Source organism: Phymastichus coffea, unplaced genomic scaffold, assembly GCF_024137745.1.
Source record: "Phymastichus coffea isolate CEN01 unplaced genomic scaffold, Cenicafe_Pcof_1.1 PCOF00011, whole genome shotgun sequence".
Taxonomy (NCBI): Eukaryota; Metazoa; Arthropoda; class Insecta; order Hymenoptera; family Eulophidae; genus Phymastichus; species Phymastichus coffea.
In genome coordinates this window covers 1,257,400-1,277,102 of record NW_026706822.1, presented here as the reverse complement: position 1 = coordinate 1,277,102, position 19,703 = coordinate 1,257,400, and positions in this window count along the sequence as shown.

Here is a 19,703-nt window from a genome sequence, read left to right as displayed (position 1 = left end):
ACGCGAGACAATTACCTGACAGACTATCTCCACGTCGTCGTCATCATCATCAGACCTGCAAAAAAAAAAAGATTCTTTATTTGAAAAAAAATCAATTCATATATCTATCTATATATATAACAATATTCAACGTACACATTCACCATTGGAAACAATCGCGAGCATGGAGACGGTGGCAGTAATTCAAGGGCGACCGATGCCTGCTGTAATAGGAAACACATGTATTTGTACTGAAATTCCCTGTATAATAAAACTGTAAGACTAACAGTGTATCGTCTGTTGTTATGCCGATAACGACTACGACGACGAAAACTAGATCGTAAAAAAAAGAAAATGCGATCCCAAAACAAAACAAGAAATTTTAACTACGTGAGAGAAAGGGACATTAAATTTTAAATTGGAGTATATACTCTCTCTCTCATATACACACGTACATACATATTATATAACAAATAATACTTTTACATTAATAAATTGATAAATTATCTATATTAAATTTTATCAATTTATCAATTTATCAATACAATATTATTCAATATATAAATTTTTAATTGCTTAATCATACTCTCACATTCCTTATTCAATGAAAAAAAAAGAACAGAACCTCTTTTTTAATGTAAAGAACATATATTCTCTTATTATTATAAAAAATTTATGTATAACTAATATCATTATATTGATAAATTAATAAAATTTAAAAATAATTGTGTTATTAGTATAATGGTATTAATTATATATAAAATTTTATAATAATAAGAACATATCTATTTACATTTAAATGATTTTGTTCTTTATATTATAAAAAAAATGAATGAGAGCGAGAGACAGAGAGTAAAAGAGAATGAAAAAAATAGGTACTTACAATATTATTGTAGGTAGAGGTGTCAATGGCATCCGAATTGTTACCGCTTCGTGGATGTCGTCGTCATCGTTTCTCCTCGGCGAAGGTGTTCGCAGCTGCTCGACGACTTCGTCCACCGCTGCTTCATTCACTCCGAAGACTTCATCTTCGGAAAGATCACCGTCCTCGCCAAATGCTTCCATAGCTTGATCCAATGCGTCTTGCCACGGCCTATCGTCTGGCGCAAACAATTGCCGCAGAACTCGATTTCTCACTTCACTATTATATTCGCGCTGCATCTTCCTTTACCAAAGTTGACTTTCCAACCAAAAAAATCACTATGACGTAACGTTGCGAGGCGTTCGTATTTTATTCATTTTTGGAAACACTTGCCGCGCTTCGGTCATTGGTTGAAGATTTGGGAGTAGGGGGTGCGAGACTACGCTACAGCACTGATTTTGTCGTGCGCATAAGAGATTATAATTAGTGGTGGGAGTAGCTAAAGAAAATGTGATTAGTGCGGAGAAAAGACGCTAATGTGTATTAATACAGGATCGCGATAGCGCATATGCTCTTTTTCTCACGCAACGGACGAAGAGTAGGTGGTGGCAAGCCGTTGGTTGTGATAAGTTGCAGTGAACGAACGATCGGCTCTTTTCTGGACCACTTTTGTCAAGTGGACGAAGCTATACAATCCCGACAGTTAATCGATATCATCATCAGATCAGATAAATTTAAAAAAGCACTTTTCAGTGCTAAATTTTCAATAAAAAAAGTTATATTATTTTTTTATAAATCAGCACTTTTAAGAGCTATTCAAACATATGCGCAAATATATCGTAGCCGCAAAGGTAAGTACTAAAAACAATCGTTTCAACAAAAAAACATTAACAATTTGAAATTACGAATAAATTCAACCTTATGTTTTTCTTTATTCTTACCCCTCCATTTTCAGCGAGACGAGTAGGTAAGTATAGGGTAAGTATTTTTTAATTAGTTAAAAAATATATACAAAATTAAAATAGTTCGTTTAATTCAGTGTACAAAATAATACTAAAAAATGATAATTTTTCCTAAATCATGAAGTAATATACATTTAGTATGCACTATCTTTAGAAAGAGCGACAATGACTCAGACGGTAGAGCACTGTCGTATAGATGCAAAGGAGGCTAGGTTCGATTCTCCTGTATGTCTATTACCGAAAGATTATTACGAGAAAAAAAATTCGATAAATAATGTTACTAATTTTTTTTTTATAAAATATTAGATGTAGACAATTAATTATTTATATGTAAATTATCAACAATTAAATTCAACAGAAAGAACAAGTAATTTCTTCTTAATTAAAATAATTGAAATATCCTTATTAAAAAACAACAACAACAAAAATGTCTCTAAAAGTCAGTGCGTATATGCGACAGTTTTAAATGACGTCATTCGCATAGACCATTGAGTCACTTTCCCACAAGTTGTATGCTTTACATACGCATACGCGCACGCGCGCGCACGTGTATGTATAATTCATAAAAATTAAATGAATTTTTTTTTACGGAATGTATGGCATGTATGGAATGAATGGAATGTATGGCACGTATGGCATGTATGGAATTTTTTTAATGGAGAATGGAGGGGGGGGGGGAAATCTCAATCGCCCGTTATAAAAATGAGCTGCATCTCATCAGCAGTCGCATTCACATCCAGAGTGAACTAGTGTAAAGTGTGAAAGAAAAAAGGTTATACGATCATTCTACAATGAGCTCCAACAAGATTGACTATAGGTAATTATTTGTTTTATTGTTTATAGAACATACTTTATATATATTTTTTTCAATATTTTTTTTATTTGTGCAGTTTTGAGAAAGCGAGGCTGGATAGCTTCACGTCTCAATGGACATGCGCATACGTACGACCAGCAGATCTTGCTGCGGCCGGCTTTTATTATACGGGGCAGATCGATCAAGTGCGCTATTTTGAATGTGGTATGGAAGTCTGTCGTTGGGAAGAAGGTGACGACCCTATGACAGAATATAAGCGCTGGGATGGTGGCTGCCTTTTCATTCGTAACAGAAGTTGCGGCAATGTGTCGATCGGATCGAGCCCCGTACCGGTACCTCCTCGAAGAAAAAGTAAAGATGTTTGTGGTCCGTATAAGCTCGAGTATCGGGCAGCAACAGCGTGTGCAACAACTAGCCCACTTTCGAGTACAGACCAGCCTGCGTTATCGTTATCGATAGAGAGTCTTGTTACAAACCATAGCAAATGCAACTGTTGGTATGGTATCTGTTTGCGAAAAATTTGTACGCGGTTATAAGAAGAGTATCGATAAACAAAATGAAAAAATGATTAAAATTCTTGAAAGGATTGAAAAGTCGCAGCGAGATATAGGCAATATTTTGCGTCAACTTGAAATTACCAGATGTAAGATATGTTTGGATGCTAGGGTCGCTGTACTTTTTTTACCTTGTGGACGTATCACTGTATGCATGGAATGTGCATCAAGAATTGACGATTGTTCGATATCTCTTCAAACTATTACCAAACGCGTTCATGCTTATTTTGCGTAAATTTGTTCTTGTTTGGTTTTAATAAAGTTCCTATTATTTTTAAAAAATGTTTGTGTACTTTTTTTCTCTTTTAATATAATATTTTTTGTATTTTGATGTTAAATTTTTTTTGTTTCTTATATATATAATAATACACATTTCTAAAATTTATATATTATAAGTGAGTAAAAAAACAAGGATTGATCGATACGTTAATTTTTAAAATTTATTTTCAAACTTAAATATAAAAAAATCAAATTATATATCACAACTTTTGCGAGCGAGCATCCATCTACTGATAGCCAGCGCATTTTTAAAGACACACGGTGGATTTAATAGATACGCGTTGTGGTTACTGCATACGGAAATGCTATCGTTTGAAAGATTCTTGAGTGATGGACAACCCAAATCTTCAACGTTAACCACAGTCGTTCTATAAAAAAATCATTAGATATCATTTTTTCTCTTTAAGATGATACGCGACGAAAAGACACTTACTGTGCATTGGTCAACAAATTTCTCAACCATTTTGTTTTTTCAAGACCTTTGACAAAAATAGTTGCTCCAAAAAGTGTTTTTTTCATTATTTTTCCAAGATCGTCTTACGGTAAATCGCCAGATTCCCACGGAATACCATGAAAATTTCTCGCTAACCACCGGTTTTTACACTAATTTTTCTTTAATAACAACTCCCATGGGTAAGGTGGTTTAAACAGAAGCACCTATGGAATTGGATCTTCTTCCAGAGGACAAACAGCAATCTCCTTGAATACGAATTCGTTTAAGGTAGTTTTGAAGCCCTGTACGTCTACAACAAAATCCACCGTAGTAACTGAGGAATCGACGTTGACGACTGCGTCAATACAGACGAATGAATGTCTTTTTATACTGAGCTTGCACTTGTTGATGCACCACTATAATTTTTCGATCAATCACAATTGTTCACCCCCGCCATACTTTTTCCAACCAATCAGCATTGACGAGTAGTGAATATAACGCGATGGATTTTTCAAATCTGCTCAGTTGAGTAACTAGCATCATGGCTGAGTATTTCAAGAACACAGCTTTGTTGCTCTTGAGCGCACATCGTCTGGCGAATGCAGGTTATGCTAGTGTCGAAGACATCGAAAGATGGTTGACACTGGGTTCATTGGCTTTGCGCAAAGCCGATGAGCTTTCTCGTTTGCCTAGCTTGATCGTGTCTGGCAGACAGAAGCTGCAGGCAGCTAGTATTTTGTCGGCTTCGTTTCTCGCGTCAATGTTCTCTCAATTCTGAGAATAAGCAATATATTAATCTTTACAAGCAGGTCCGCAATATTAATAACCAGGCAAATGAGCTTTGAATGGTAAGTTATTGATGATCTTATTCACTAAGCCACCGTCAGTCTTTTTTTCACGACGAATGACCATACCTCTTCAGTAGACAAAGTCTTAACGAAACTAAAAATATATAAGCAGTCTTTTTATATTCAGTAGACTCATTCCTTGTTCGATCGGTGACTTATAAATAATATGGACTTCAAAGAGCAATCGTTTAAATTGTAAGTCATAAATTTTTTATTTTGATGGTGTGGTAGAGACGGAAAAATAAGAAAAACGAACTAAATTCTACATTGTAACCGCTTGATACTACATTTGAATCCGCTATTTAGACATTTTTTATTTTAGACGCTTTTATTATACATGGTTACTACTACTACTACTATTACTACTACCACTACTACTACTACTACTACTACTACTACTACTACTACTACTAATACTACTAATATTACTACTACTACTACTACCAATGCTACTACTACTACACTGGCTGTTGTCAATCCAGCTCAAGTCTGAACAGTTCGCTGGAACGACATCAATAGTGCGTTCAAAGACAGAATAAAGACTGGTGTGATAACCAATCTGAAACATCTGGATTTGAATGCGTTTTTGAGGCATGCCAAATCATTATTCCATGCTCAAATTAAGGAGGCCTTGAAGAAACATAGTTCTTTAAAAGTGAATGCCGTACTGAATGCCGAGTATGCAGTCGAAAAGAATAATTGCGATGAAAAGCTCGATGTGAAGCATTTCAATACGAAGATGGCACCGATATACCTAACTACAGACATAGACGAGTGGTTCGTCGAAAACGTTTTACAACCAATCAGTAAGAGCACGGAAGAATTTCAAGAGCAAGACTCGGGCTGGTCTCTTCGCGTTATATTAAATTTAACCATAAATATCAGCAAGTACAATCCTATGAGAGCTAGTTCTTACGTTGAATTGCCCAAGCCTATTAAAAGAAAGAGAGCCTGTGTGAACGTGCGAAACAACGACAACGAATGCTTCAAATGGGCCATCCTTTCGGCGTTACATCCAGTCGCAAGGAATGTATGCCGTGTCACTGCCTATACTGCTCATCAAGATAAATATAATTTCAAAGATCTATCATTTCCAGTACACCCGAAAGAAGTCGTGAAATTTGAAAAGCAAAACAACGTTTCAGTGAACGTGTACTTTTTAAATTTGAATAATGGGTCCTACGATGTGTTGCCGCAACATTTGACCGATGAGAAAAAAGACAGGCACGTGAATCTTCTTCTAGTGGGAAATTATTATATCGATGTGAACGAAGAGCAACAGTAGCAGCAGCAGCAGCAGCAGCAGCAGCAAATGGAACGTCCCGGTATACTATACAAAGTGCACTACGTTTGGATAAAAGACTTATCTCGATTGATGTATCGACAGTTGTCATTTCGCAAATGTAAGTCGTACATATGCGATCGTTGCTTGCACTATTTTCTAACTGAAGAGAGATTGAAAACGCACGAGATCGACTGTAAAAATGTGAATATGTGTAAAATTGTGCTTCCCATTATCAAGGATAAATATTTACAATTTGAAAACTTTAAAAAAGAGTGCGCGGTACCGTTCGTCGCGTGCGCCGATTTTGAGAGTCTCTTGGAAGCGGTGTCCAACAACGAGCGGATCTATCAACGTCACAAACCGTACAGCGTTGGCTTGTTCGTCAAGTGTAGCTACGATGACTCTCTTTTGCGTTATCGAAGCTACAGACAGAAAACCGTCGATGACGTTGGTCCGGCCAAGGGGTTCGTTCGCAATCTTCACGATTTGGCCAAGTATCTGCACGACTTGTACAGAAGCCCGCAGCCTATGGAAAATTTAACGTTCCAAAAGGCATTTAGCTTTCTTCGTGCTACTCTATGTCATATATGTAATAGGCCTTTTGTCGAGAAAAAAAAAGACAGAAAAGTTCGCGATCATTGTCACTTTACGGGAAAGTATCGTGGAGCTGCTCACAGCACGTGTAACATTGCTTATCAAAAAACTCGAACTATATCCGTTTTTTTTCTCAATCTCAGCGGATACGATGCGCATCTACTTATCCGGGAAATTGCGAACGAATTTCCCGGTCGAGTGAGCCTCATTCCTCAAACCAAGGAAAAATACATATCTTTTACGAAGTACGTGGAAGGTACCGATATGAAGGCGTCTTCGCTCGACAAACTATCGTCGTACTTGGAAAAACACGATATTCTAGAGCAACATTTTCAGCAAGGTGACGGATACACACTGCCGCAGATTGCCCTACTCAAGAGGAGAGGTGTATTTTCGTATGACTATGTGTCGTCGTTTACAAAACTTGAGGAGACGACGACGCTTCCACGAAAGCAAGATTTTTACAGCAGTCTGTACGATTCGGATATCAGCGACGAGGAGTACAGTCACGCGGAGAACGTTTGGAGAACGTTCGACATCGCCGATCTCGGCAACTATTCGGATTTATATCTCAAGACGAACGTTCTCTTGTTGGCCGAAGTTTTTGAAAATTTCAGAGCCAAGTGTCGAACGGCGTATCGTTTGGATCCGGCCCACTACTATACGACGCTCGGATTGAGTTGGGACGCCATGTTGAAGTATACGGGTGTAAGGTTGGAGCTCTTGACGGATATCGACATGCTCATGTTTGTCGAGTGCGGCATTCGCGGTGGAGTTAGCCAGTGTTGCAACAGGTACGCTGCCGAGAACAATTCATACATGGGCGACGACGACGACGACTACGATCCACAGAAAGAAGAAGAAATATTTAATGTATTTTGACGTTAATAACCTTCACGGCTGGAGTATGACCGAGCCACTTCCACTCGGTGATTTTGAATGGTGCGACATTGACGCCGCTGCCGCCGCCAACTTTTCCTTCGATATTCCCGATGACTTAGCCTTCGGATACATACTCGAGGTAGATTTGGAGTATCCAGAAGAAATTCACGATGCGCACAGGAGCGTTACGTAATCCACTACAGAGCTCTGAAACAAGCAATAGGGCATGGCTTACACCTCGCGAAGATACATCGGGTTTTAAAGTTTAAGCAGAGCCCATGGCTCAAGACGTACATCGATTTCAATAGCGAGTTGCGTAAGCGAGCGGCAAACGAATTCGAAAAAAAGCTGTACAAACTGTTCAACAATGCGGTGTACGGCAGGACCATGGAAAACGAGAAGAAACGCATCGACGTGAAGTTGGTGAACAAGTGGGAGGGGCGATACGGTGCCGAAGCTCTGATAGCTCGACCAAATTTCCACAGTAGCGACATTTTCGACGACGAACTGGTGGCGATTCAACTGTTGCGTACGAAAATCACCGTGAGAAAACCCATTTAAATAGGTCTCGCTGTTCTCGACTTGTTCAAGACGCTCGTGTATCGATTCCACTACGACTACATACGCGGTGCCGCCGTCAGCGAGGAGCGTTGCAAGCTTCTGTACATCGACACGGACAGTCTCGTGTACGAGATCACCAATGTAGACATGTACGAGGTCATGCGTCGTGATATTCATGAATTCGATACGTCGAATTTTCCAGAGCTGAATCGTTTCGCGATTCCCAGAACCAATAAGAGGGTGATCGGCAAGATGAAGGACGAGAACGCCGGAAGGCTCATGCTCGAGTTCGTGGAACTCAGAAGTAAAATGTACAGCGTGAGAGTTCGGAATAGAGATGCAATAAAGAAGGCAAAGGGGATCAAGAATTCTGTGCTGAATACCACGATTACGTTCGCGGACTACGTCAAATGTCTCCGTAAAAATGTGATTTTGAGCCGACAGTAAAAGTCCATAAGATCGCGTCATCATCAGTTGTACAGCGAGAGACAAACAAAGATCGCGCTCAACGCGCACAACGATAAACGCTTCTTGCTGCCCTGAACCACCGATACGCTTCCTTGGGGCCATTACGGCTATCTATTGGTGGAGGGGGAGGGGCGGATAGAGGCGTTGGGAATGATCGCAGTCGAGCCAACGGTCGCTGCTGCTGCCAGCCGACGCCGTGGAGCCGCCAGCTGCTGCCGCCGAGCCGCCAGCTGCTGCCGCCAAGCCGTCGGCCGCCGCCGCCGTCGCCGAAAAAGAGCGGAGTGGGGGACGGGTTATATCAATCGGCACCCGGGGTTTCGCAGCTCATTCTCATCGTGACAAAGTTACTAGCACCATCGACGACGACGACGAGTAGTGAGCAGCAGCAGCAACAGCAGCAGTCTTCTAATTTCATTTTAAGTCAACTTGTTCCAAGAAAAAGAAAGTTACTGGAAGCTCGGTTTGTCGATGAATTTAGAAAAAAATAAAATTTCCGTGATTAAAAAAATTACTCTAGGTAATTGTGATTGTGTGTGTGTGTGTGTGTGTTTTGTTTCAAGTAAACTGAGTTTAAATATCATTGTTTTTTCTACAGATGGATCTCGCGCAGCTGAATAATTTAGTTTGTAATCAATTCAAACCCACTATGAAGATTCGTGACTTGGACACAGAATCCAAGTATATGATCACCAGACTCAAACAAGTCGAAACACGATACGGTGCAAAAATCGTAGCCGAAGTGAACGAGCAGTTTCAACTGTTTCTACCAAACAAGGTATGGAGTGCACTGATCGTGAATGAAAAGCTGTTCAACGATATGTCGGATTACGCTAATAAATTTAAATTATTTCTCACCCATAAGGGTAATGGTTGTATAGAATTTACAACAGCATAAATATCGTATGTATATAAATGTACGCATAACAAAAAAAGAAGAAAATAAACTTTCTTTATATTTTTTTAAATCAAAATATGTGTGTGTGTGTGTTTATTTATTAATTCTTTAATTTACATAGTTTTCTTTTTTTTCTCTCTACAATTCGGTTCTATTTATCCAACTATTGTGCGAATCATCAAATCCTAACCACTTTACGAAAACTTGATTACTACGCCTCTTAATAACCTTTTGCACTAGATAGATGTTGGTATATTTGGTTTTCTGAAGTTCCTGTTCGTAGAAGCCACCTAGTATAGGCTTATTTTGATAATCTTTTAAATGATAAGTAGTTGTTGGTGCCACGCGCACAATTGTAAATATTTCCGTTGACCAATTTGGTATATATCCCTTTTCAAATATTTACTTCGCTTTGCTCACTCTGACTTTGTCGCAAACTTTGAACTGTGGCTTTCTTCTTTCTCTTCTTCCAACATATTGTATAAATTTTTTTAATACTTGAGCTTGATTCGCCGCTGTAACTTGGATAGGTTTTATACTAATAGTTTTGTGTTTGCGATTATTGTAAGCAGCTGTGAGCTCCGGTAGTACGTCGAACCATTTGTAGTTCCCAGGGAGACTAAACTTTTTCCATATAGCGTTCTTCAACGTGCGATTAAATCGTTCGCATATCGAAGCTTTGAGCGAACTATTGGTAGAATACAGATTGATATTATATTTTTTAGAATTCCTTGCCTCTATCTGTATGAAGATTCTTTAGCCGTCTACCTTTCGCTAAAATAGATTTCATGGCCGCTGTCACATCGAGACCGGTTTTCCTTTTCACTGGCACAGTCCACGCGTGCTTGGAAAAATTATCAATTATCGTGAGAAGCCAATTGTAGCGGCGATTTTGTCTAGAATAGGCCTGCATATCAACGAGATCGGCTTGCCACGTCTCATCGATACCTCGAATGTCATTTTTTCGTCTTGGATATATACGTCTCGTTGGTTTGTGCAACTCCTCCACCACCGCTTCCATATAATCGACTGTTTTCTAAATTTTCAACACTTGACTTTATTCGTGGTAATTCCTCTTTGATAATTGCATCCAAATCCTCAAGATCACTCCTTAATCATACGATCACGTCTCTCGTAGTATTGATTGCCATCTGAACGATGTTTTCCGCAGTTTCCTAATTTATAGCATCTTTAGCCTGCCGCGGAGGAGCAAGATTTTCCAATCTTTTATTCTCTAGATCGTAATGGTACTCGCTCGTGAGCTTGAACCCAATACCGGGCGGACCGCGAATACCGTGGACTCCTTGCTCTTTATATTTACGTCCGAATATGTAGACGTTCATTTTGATAATGCTCGAGCGATAGGTGTGTTCTTAGTATATATATATATCCACCCTCGCGTAATTCTTCGATTATCGAATGAATTTCGTTGATGTGATTATTGTTACCAGCTGATTGCTCTGCCAGTAACAATCGAAGACGATCAATGAGCTCATTCGGATCATCCCAGTATACGTGATCCATAGAAGTATTGTTTCGCGCAATCTTGTAGATAGGCAAAGACGTACCAGTCGTCTGTAGCAGCCCCTCGCCTCCTTTTGTATTTTTTTTAGTCAAACCAAATAACGGACCAATTATGTTATTGAATTTACTACTATTGTGCGCTCATATAGCCTCGTTTGGATTATTTTTCTTCCTATAAATATTAGAAATCTCCAAGATTTCTTTGTAGCTCTTAAGATCATTGGAAGTGATTAAACTTTGATCAGGTTGCTTTGCAACCAGTAACTCCATTAAACCCTGTGTTTTTGGATACTTGAAACCATCGACGTCTACGTTATCTTTGTCAAAAATCACCGTAGATTTACCAAGCGTGTATGATCCATTTCGTTCTTTACATACTCCATAATTCAAGTCCACGTAATTCGAATCACTTTTATCCAATGCATTCGTGTACTTGTCGCCAACTAAATGCTCATCCTCGCTCGGCTCGTCGGATAAACTGATACTGATACTATGTGTAGTATTGTGCGTGACAGTAGCATCGCTATCTCCGCCACTAGACTGAGCGGTTTCGTACTTGTCGACATTATCAGCCGAATTGATTGCGTATTTTAATTTTAATTTTTTTGTTTAGAAATTTCGGCTTTTTAGTAACTGTAGCAGGAGTTTCGGGGGGAAGATTTTTTTTGTTCCTTCTCACTTATTATAACTTTAAGAGGATCGACTATTAGTTTGAATGTCTTATTCAAGACTTCGTCGGTATACTCTCGGTTATACTTCAATAAACTATATTTTCGTCTTATCGCGTCTTGCGCTTTTACGAGTTGAGAAAGCACATGTTTTTCCCTTTGATGATCAGCCATGTTAACGCTTCAACGATCATCGAGAGACTGTCTACCGCATTACTAACGTGATATATTTATAACAAAACAATCAAAGCCTTTTCGATATCTTCCACAGTTTATAGCTCTGTCTTTGTCGATCACTAAAAACCCATATTTATCATCCAACCAGCATTTTGCACAAAGTTCTTTAAATTGATTGTAAGTCATATCTGAATTCATATGATCGTCGTATATATGTTTCATATTTATTTCGTCTTGTCGAAAAATTGCCAATAAATTGACGTTATCTCTCACGAGATGCATAGGAATACGCACGTACGTTTGCGAGAGATAGAAACAGTCTACGCTCCTATGTCTGCCCATACAAAAGAAAGCGCGTAAATTGTCCTGTTTCTCACAGGCGATGTCGTTGAATATCATATGTGAATTAGGCAATGCATGCTCGGGATCAATCATGGATTCGTGCTCCTTGAACGGAAAATACTTCACTCCGTCTATCGGCTTTAACATCTCTTCCAATAATTTATACTTTGGCTGATCGAGCGATTTCGAGTACACGTAAACATTTTCGAATCTAACGCCATTAGGGTGAGTGATAAGCGCCAAAAGACTGTTGGTCTTGCCACAGTTGGACGGACCACAAAAAATAGCTCTGATGCTATTCGGCAGTAAATCTCCGTGACGCTTTGGTTGCTTATCCTCCCGCATGATAACGTCAAAATTTTCTAGGGGATGTTTCATTTAATTCATACTCACGAGACAGAGTTCGAACGATAACTGACCACATGGCTATATATAAGAGGTGTGTACAAAAAGTAAGGTGACTTTTCAAATTTCACGGGCAACGTACTTTCGATTATCGATTTTTTTGTTTTGTTATGTTGGTACACTCTTCCCGAACATCTGTACCAAGTTTCAAGTGTATAGCATTTTTTGTTTGGTTGTGAGAAGCGTAAAGGTTATAAGTGTTTTGCGTGATCGGCAATTTCTTGCTATCGAAAAATATGGGTCAAAGGATTTGCATCAAATTTTGTGTAGAAAATAAAATAAAGTGCTCCGAAACACTTGAAATGTTGACGGTGGCATACGGTGAAACTGTTCTGAGTAAAAAAAATGTTTACAAGTGGTACAAACTCTTCCAAGATGGCCGGGAAGATGCCAATGACGAGCCTCGCTCTGGACGCCCAAGCACGTCAACAACTGATGAAAACGTTCAAGCAGTGAAGAAAATTGTTCTGAAAAATCGTCGAATCACTATCAGAGAAGTTGCTGAGGATGTTGGAATATCGCTTGGCTCGTGCCATGAAATTTTTTCTAACGTTTTGGGCATGAGACGTGTGTCAGCGAAGTTTCTTCCGAAATTGCTAAATTTTGACCAAAAGAACCGTCGCATGAGCATCGCTCAAGAACTGTTGAATGACGTCACCGACGACCCAGATTTACTCAAAAGGGTCATAACTGGTGACGAATCATGGGTTATGATATCGAAACCAAAGTCCAATCGTCCCAATGGAAGAGCTCAAATGAGCCATCACTGTTTTCTTCAATTACCATGGCGTGGTGCATGAGGAGCTCTTTACATATGGACGTACGGTCAATAAACAGTATTATCTTGAAGTTATGCGCCGTTTGCGAGAAGCAATACGAAGAAAACGCCCAGAATTGTGGAAAAACAATTCATGGTTTTTGCATTACGATAATGCTCCTGCTCACTCATCTTTGCTAGTGAGAGATTTTTTGGGCAAAAACAACACCACAATCATGCCTCAGCCAGCATATTCACCGGATTTGGCCCCATGTGACTTTTTCTTGTTCCCAAAACTAAAGAGACCTATGAAAGGACGGAGATTTGCAACGATTGAAGAGATAAAGACTGCATTGCTGGAAGAGCTCAAGGCTATACCGAAAAGTGCTTATGAGAAGTGCTTTCAGGATTGGAAAAACCGTTGGCATAAGTGTATTGTATCTGAGGGGGATTACTTTGAAGGAAACAACATAAATATTGATAAATAAATAAATATTTTTTATTAAAATACAAAGTCACCTTACTTTTTAAACACACCTCGTATACCTGTTTTTATAGTTTCAAATGTTAGTCGTGTGTTGGACTTAGTCGAGTGATGATCATATGCAAACGTCAAAGAGCAAAGAAAGGACGAGGATTCGTCAATGATATCATTAATAAACTTCCATTTGAACTCCATATTCCAGGCTATCAATATTGTGGACCAGGAACTAAGTTACAGACACGTTTAGCTCGCGGCTATCCAGGAATCCATTCTCTCGATGCAGCTTGCAAGCAACACGATATAGCGTACTCGAAAAATCGAGAAAATATCCAGGCTAGAAATGTCGCAGACAAAATTTTAGCTGAAAAAGCGATGAAAAGAGTCTTCGCTAAGGATTCTAGTTTTGGTGAGAAAGCAGCTGCTTACACTATATCTAACGCCATGAAATTAAAATCAAAGTTTGGTATGGGTCTCGCGAAGAAAAGAAAGAAAACCAAAACGAAAGGACGCAAGAAAACGAAAAAGTTAGTTAACTTGAAAAGCGTGATCAAAGCGGCCACATTCAAATGGTCCAAAGGTTAATGTGCGCGCAAAGTCATCGGTTCTGCTTTGAGCAAAAGCTCGTACAACCGTTAAAAAAGCTGGTAGAAAAGCAAGCATCAATGTTCCACGAATTCTGCCAATATCAACTAAGATGGGTGGAGCTTTGCCCTTCCTCATACCACTTTTTGCAGGCTTGAGTGCAACTGGCGCTCTAGCTGGTGGCGCCGCGGGAATCGCAAAAGCCGTGAACGATGCAAAGTCTGCAAAACAGCAATTGGAAGAGAACAAGAAACACAACAAAACGATGGAGACCATTACTCTGGGAAAAGGCTTGTATCTCAAACCTTATAAAAAAGGATATGGACTTTATCTCAAACCTTATTTGGGATCAGGTTTGAAAAAAAAAGTTCGAAATAAATTTACCGGATAGAGCCCTCACAAATTCCCACTTGATGAAGTATGCAAAAGTTTTGAGTATACCAAATTTTCGCGGAGTCTTCATGAGAAATCACTTCCCGAGTTCAGGACCATATTATCACGAATCAGCTATAGTCAATCTTGATGGCGTCGAAGGAACAGGAACGCACTGGATGGCTTCTCGCAAAATCGGAAAAAACGTCACATATTTCGATAGCTTTGGAGATCTTAGACCACCTATTGATTTAATGATGTATCTTGGTGATATCGAGATCAAATATAATACTAAAAGATATAAAGATTTCAATTCTCACGTATACGGTCATCTTTGCTTACAGTTTTTGTGCGAGGGTATAAAAGTAAAGGCAACATGAAAATATCGGTAATCATGTTCACACAGTCATGGAGGGTTCGTTAACCCTGACGCTCTCGGGTAATTCTTCACTGTTGGAAGCGCACTATTTCCCACCAATCGAACTATCACAGCATAAACATTACAAGTTGGGCTTAGTCGAGTTTCTAACGTTCAACTCGATACCTAATATCGACGTACATAATAATAAAGTTTACGTCGCAAATCAAATTATCGACATACCTGTCGGGACCTACGAGATCGACGACATTGATAAATTTCTTCACAAAGCTGTGCAGCCTCTCCATACTGATAATAATAATAATATAATATTAAATTTGAAACCAAATAACAACACCTTGCATTGTACAATCAAGTGTTCCGAATCTATCGATTTTCGTCCGCAGAATTCTATCGGAGGATTGTTGGGTTTTTCACAATGTACATTAGAGGCAAACGTTTCTCACAACTCTGATCTTCCCGTCAGTATTCTCAGAGTGAATACTGTGAGAGTCGAGTGTAATATAACCGCTGGAGCTTACTTGAACGGAAATACCGTTCACGATATTTACGAATTTTTTCCAGCAGTACCGCCTGGATATAAAATTAATGAAATTCCCTCTCGCGTGATTTATCTTCCAGTTACGAAAAAGTCTATAGATTATTTACAATTACGCATCGTCGATCAAGACGGAAATTTAATTAATTTTCGCGGTGAAGCCATAACCATCAGATTACACCTCAAAAGCGTATAATGGGAATTGCTTACGATTCAAAGAGTGGTAGAGGCTATATAAGCATTGAAAAATGCAAACCCATCATCAATCGTCGACTAAAATTGAAAACGTCAACACGACGAACTCCAGTCATCAATCGTCATCGGAAAGCGAAAGCTTTAACGCGTCAAAGCATAAAATTCCTAAAAAGTCTTGGGTTAAGGTAGTTCCAGGTGGAAAATAAATTGCCTAATTTTTTTTTTTGCTGTTGCTTTCAACGAAACAATGGAGAACATTCTAGAAATACAGTCACCTGACATCTTCGATGAATCTTTGGCTCATTACGAGATCCACACTCATCAACCTTACACCAATTCATCGTTCAAAAATAGTGACGAGATTCGTATATCAATTCAACATCAAGACTTGTGCCTTTTACCATCTCGCAGCTCGTTACACATTTGTGGACGATTACGCAGCAACAATAACACTTTGTTAATGAATACTGATTTTGTTAATAATGCCATTTGTCACATGTTTGAAGAAATTAGGTATGAGCTGAATGCTATAGAAATAGATAAATGTAAGAACGTTGGTCTCACAACCGTTATAAAGAACTGGTTATCTCTCACTCCAAGTCAAACCTTGATTGCCGAAAATGCCGGATGGATAAATACCTTAGAACAAGAGGACCGTAAAATAACTAATGCAAATGGCGACTTTGACATTTTGATTCCTCTGAGCTTCATACTTGGATTCGCTGAGGACTATCGCAAAGTGCTAGTGAATATGAAAAATGAATTAATTCTCGTAAGATCGAGTACTGATTTAAATGCAGTTTATCAAACGAAGAAGACCGTGGCCGACGTTGAAGCTTACGAAGAATTCAAGATTAATGTAACACGTCTCAAATGGCTTATGCCCTATGTGACTGCATCGAATGCAAAGAAAATAGGTCTACTCAACTTTCTAAAAGGCGAACGAAGTATTTCAATGAGTTTTCGTAGTTGGGAACTGTACGTATATCTAGCCCTGCCTGCAAACACAAATCACGTCTGGTCAGTTAAAACGACAAATCAGTTGGAGAAACCACGCTACGTCATCTTAGCCTTCCAAACCAATCAAAAAATGAACCAAACTCTAACGCTAGTATATTTGATCATTGTAACATCAGAAATGTAAAACTGTACATTAAATGAAAAAAATGTTTATTTATTAGTTGAGGTGGTGTACAATGATGACATGTATACATATTATTATTAGTTCTTCTTTTCGTTATTGAACTGCTGATAGCCTTTTTGTTCAGGAAAATTTTTAGTATTGCTCAAAAATTTGGAAATACTTTGTTTCCATGTCGATGATTCTTTGTTCTTCTTTTCGTCCGGGTTTTCCTGTGGAAGACAAGAGTACTTTACTTTAAAGTAGCGATCCATTTTATTGGATTGCTGGTTGATGAAAGACTCGATAATTCTTACACTGTGCTATTTATAGTAGCTTACAACCACGAAGTCTACAAATAAAAGAAAGTAAGCAGGTACTTGCACGTTTTTTCTATTAAACCATCTTCGGTAGATGAGACACGCATGCACGCACACACACGCGCGCGCACATTGAACATAAAAAAAAATTATTATTATTCGTTATATACCAATTATAATAAATATTTATGTATAATATTTATTATAATTAGTATATTTATTAAAATTTATTATCATTTGTATGTATTAGCGCTTGGGCCCTCCCCAGCAGAAGCCGCCAGCGGTGCCACCGCCGCCGCCGCCCCCCACATATCAACCGTGTAGCTAGTATACACAATACGGTATTGTCGTAGTAACAATGGCTGTAGCTCTAGCGGTAGAGCATCGGCCTGCAGATCCGGAGGACGCGCGTTCGATCTCCCGATCCGTCCATTTTTTTTCCGATAAATCTAAAAATTTAACACACACGCGCACGCACACACATACACACACACACACACACACACACACACACACACACAATAAAAAATCAAAACGCATAACACAGAACGCGCGCGCGCATCGAGAATACATTAGATCACGAGAAGAGTGAGAAGGAGAAGGAGGGAGGGGGAAGTGCAGAGAACGCACGTTGCGTCAGAACACATCAGCACACAGTGCATAGGAATCAAATCAGTAGGCTGGGAGAGGGGGAAGTGCAGAGAACGCGCGTCAGAGTACATCAGAACAGTATAGAAGAAGGGGGGTGGAGTGCGTAGAACGCACGCATAGCACAGCAGAGCAGGGGGGAGAACGCACGCCACATCAGATCAACTCAGTAGGGCAGGGGCGGAGTGCGTAGAACGCACCGGTATAACTTAGTAGGAGGAGGGGGGAGGTTAGTCGATAACGCACGGGCCGATCAGTAAGGGGGGGGGGGGGGTGAGGTGAACATGCACACACCTCAACTCACACGCTTCAACTCAGTGAGCTGATACCCCTCTGAGTTGAGGCCCCTCTGGTTTACCTACTAATATTAGATGAAAATTTAAGAGACACCATAACTGTTATTGTAAACGAATTTATGGACTTTGAAAAGGAAAAAAAATTATTAAAATTTGGTGGTTTAACAATGACAAGCTTTACAAATTCTATTGACAAAAACATTTATGAAGTGCTCATATCAGTATCTAAAAATTTAAGTTGTATATGATCACAAAAAACAAGTACGAGTTTACTCGTGAGTTTCTTCTTATTATAATTGAAAATTAAATTGGTGCGGATTTGAAAAATGTGATGGATCTTTTAACTGATATTCTGGAAATGTCTTACTTTAATAAAAAAGTTGAATACACAATTGCTGATGCTCTTGAAGATTTTATGAATATTGCAATAAAAGCTGAAAATTCAAAATTCAGAAATAGTAATTTAATTAGAGATGAATTGAAAAATCATTCTAATTCTATTTCTATAGCAGCTAATTACTTACACCCCACTTATCAAGGCATAAAAATGAAAATGTTTGAGCCTGACAGCGAAAAAATTGTGATTGAATTTTTTATTTGTAACACGGACAAAGATATTATGAGTACTTTCTTAAAATTCAAAGACAAATTAGATATTTTCAAAGTTCTATTTAAAAAGAAATATGAAAATGCCAAAGTATTTTATCAAGCAGTGCAACCATTTCACAAAAGGTTTAATGAATTTTGTTTTAAATTGATTAAAATACCTGCTTATATGAATTACAAAGAGTTCAAAATAACTTGCCAAAAAATGTAGATATTATGCAGGAAAAGCAAATACGACAGCTTTTTTACTTACTGAAATGTAATGAAACGAAAAGAGAAAAAATGATTTCAATTGCTGCAGATGTACAACATGTAACATTAAGCACAATTTGAAGGATGGGAAATTATTGAATTATTTGCGTGTAATAATCTAGGGTGAAATATCAGTGACTTCTAAATACGTATTTCAAGCAGTGGATTGTCTCCTTCAAGATTTTATAGAAAACAAACAACTATTTGGTGGCAAAACAATAATTGTTTCAGGTTATTTTCAGTAAATACTACCAGTCCTTTGTTCCGGTAGTGGTACAGTTATTATTGAATACTCTCTTAAATTTAGTTATCTATGGAAACATTTTTTAACTATGGCACTTACAGTAAATTTAAGAGATACCCAAGATAATAATGATTTTAAAGGAATGGCCTTTACCTGTCTGAGAAGTGAAAAATCTAAATTCATAGAGGAATAGAATGGATTAATAGAAATTCTCCATTATATGATTGCAAAGGAAAAAAATATAATAAAAATAATATTCGGAAATAGAATAACAATTGATAATTTAGACTTAGATGACAAAATAATTTTGGCACCTTCAAACAATAATGTAGTCAATATTAATGATGAAATTTTCGACATAATGGAGGGCGATTGCCA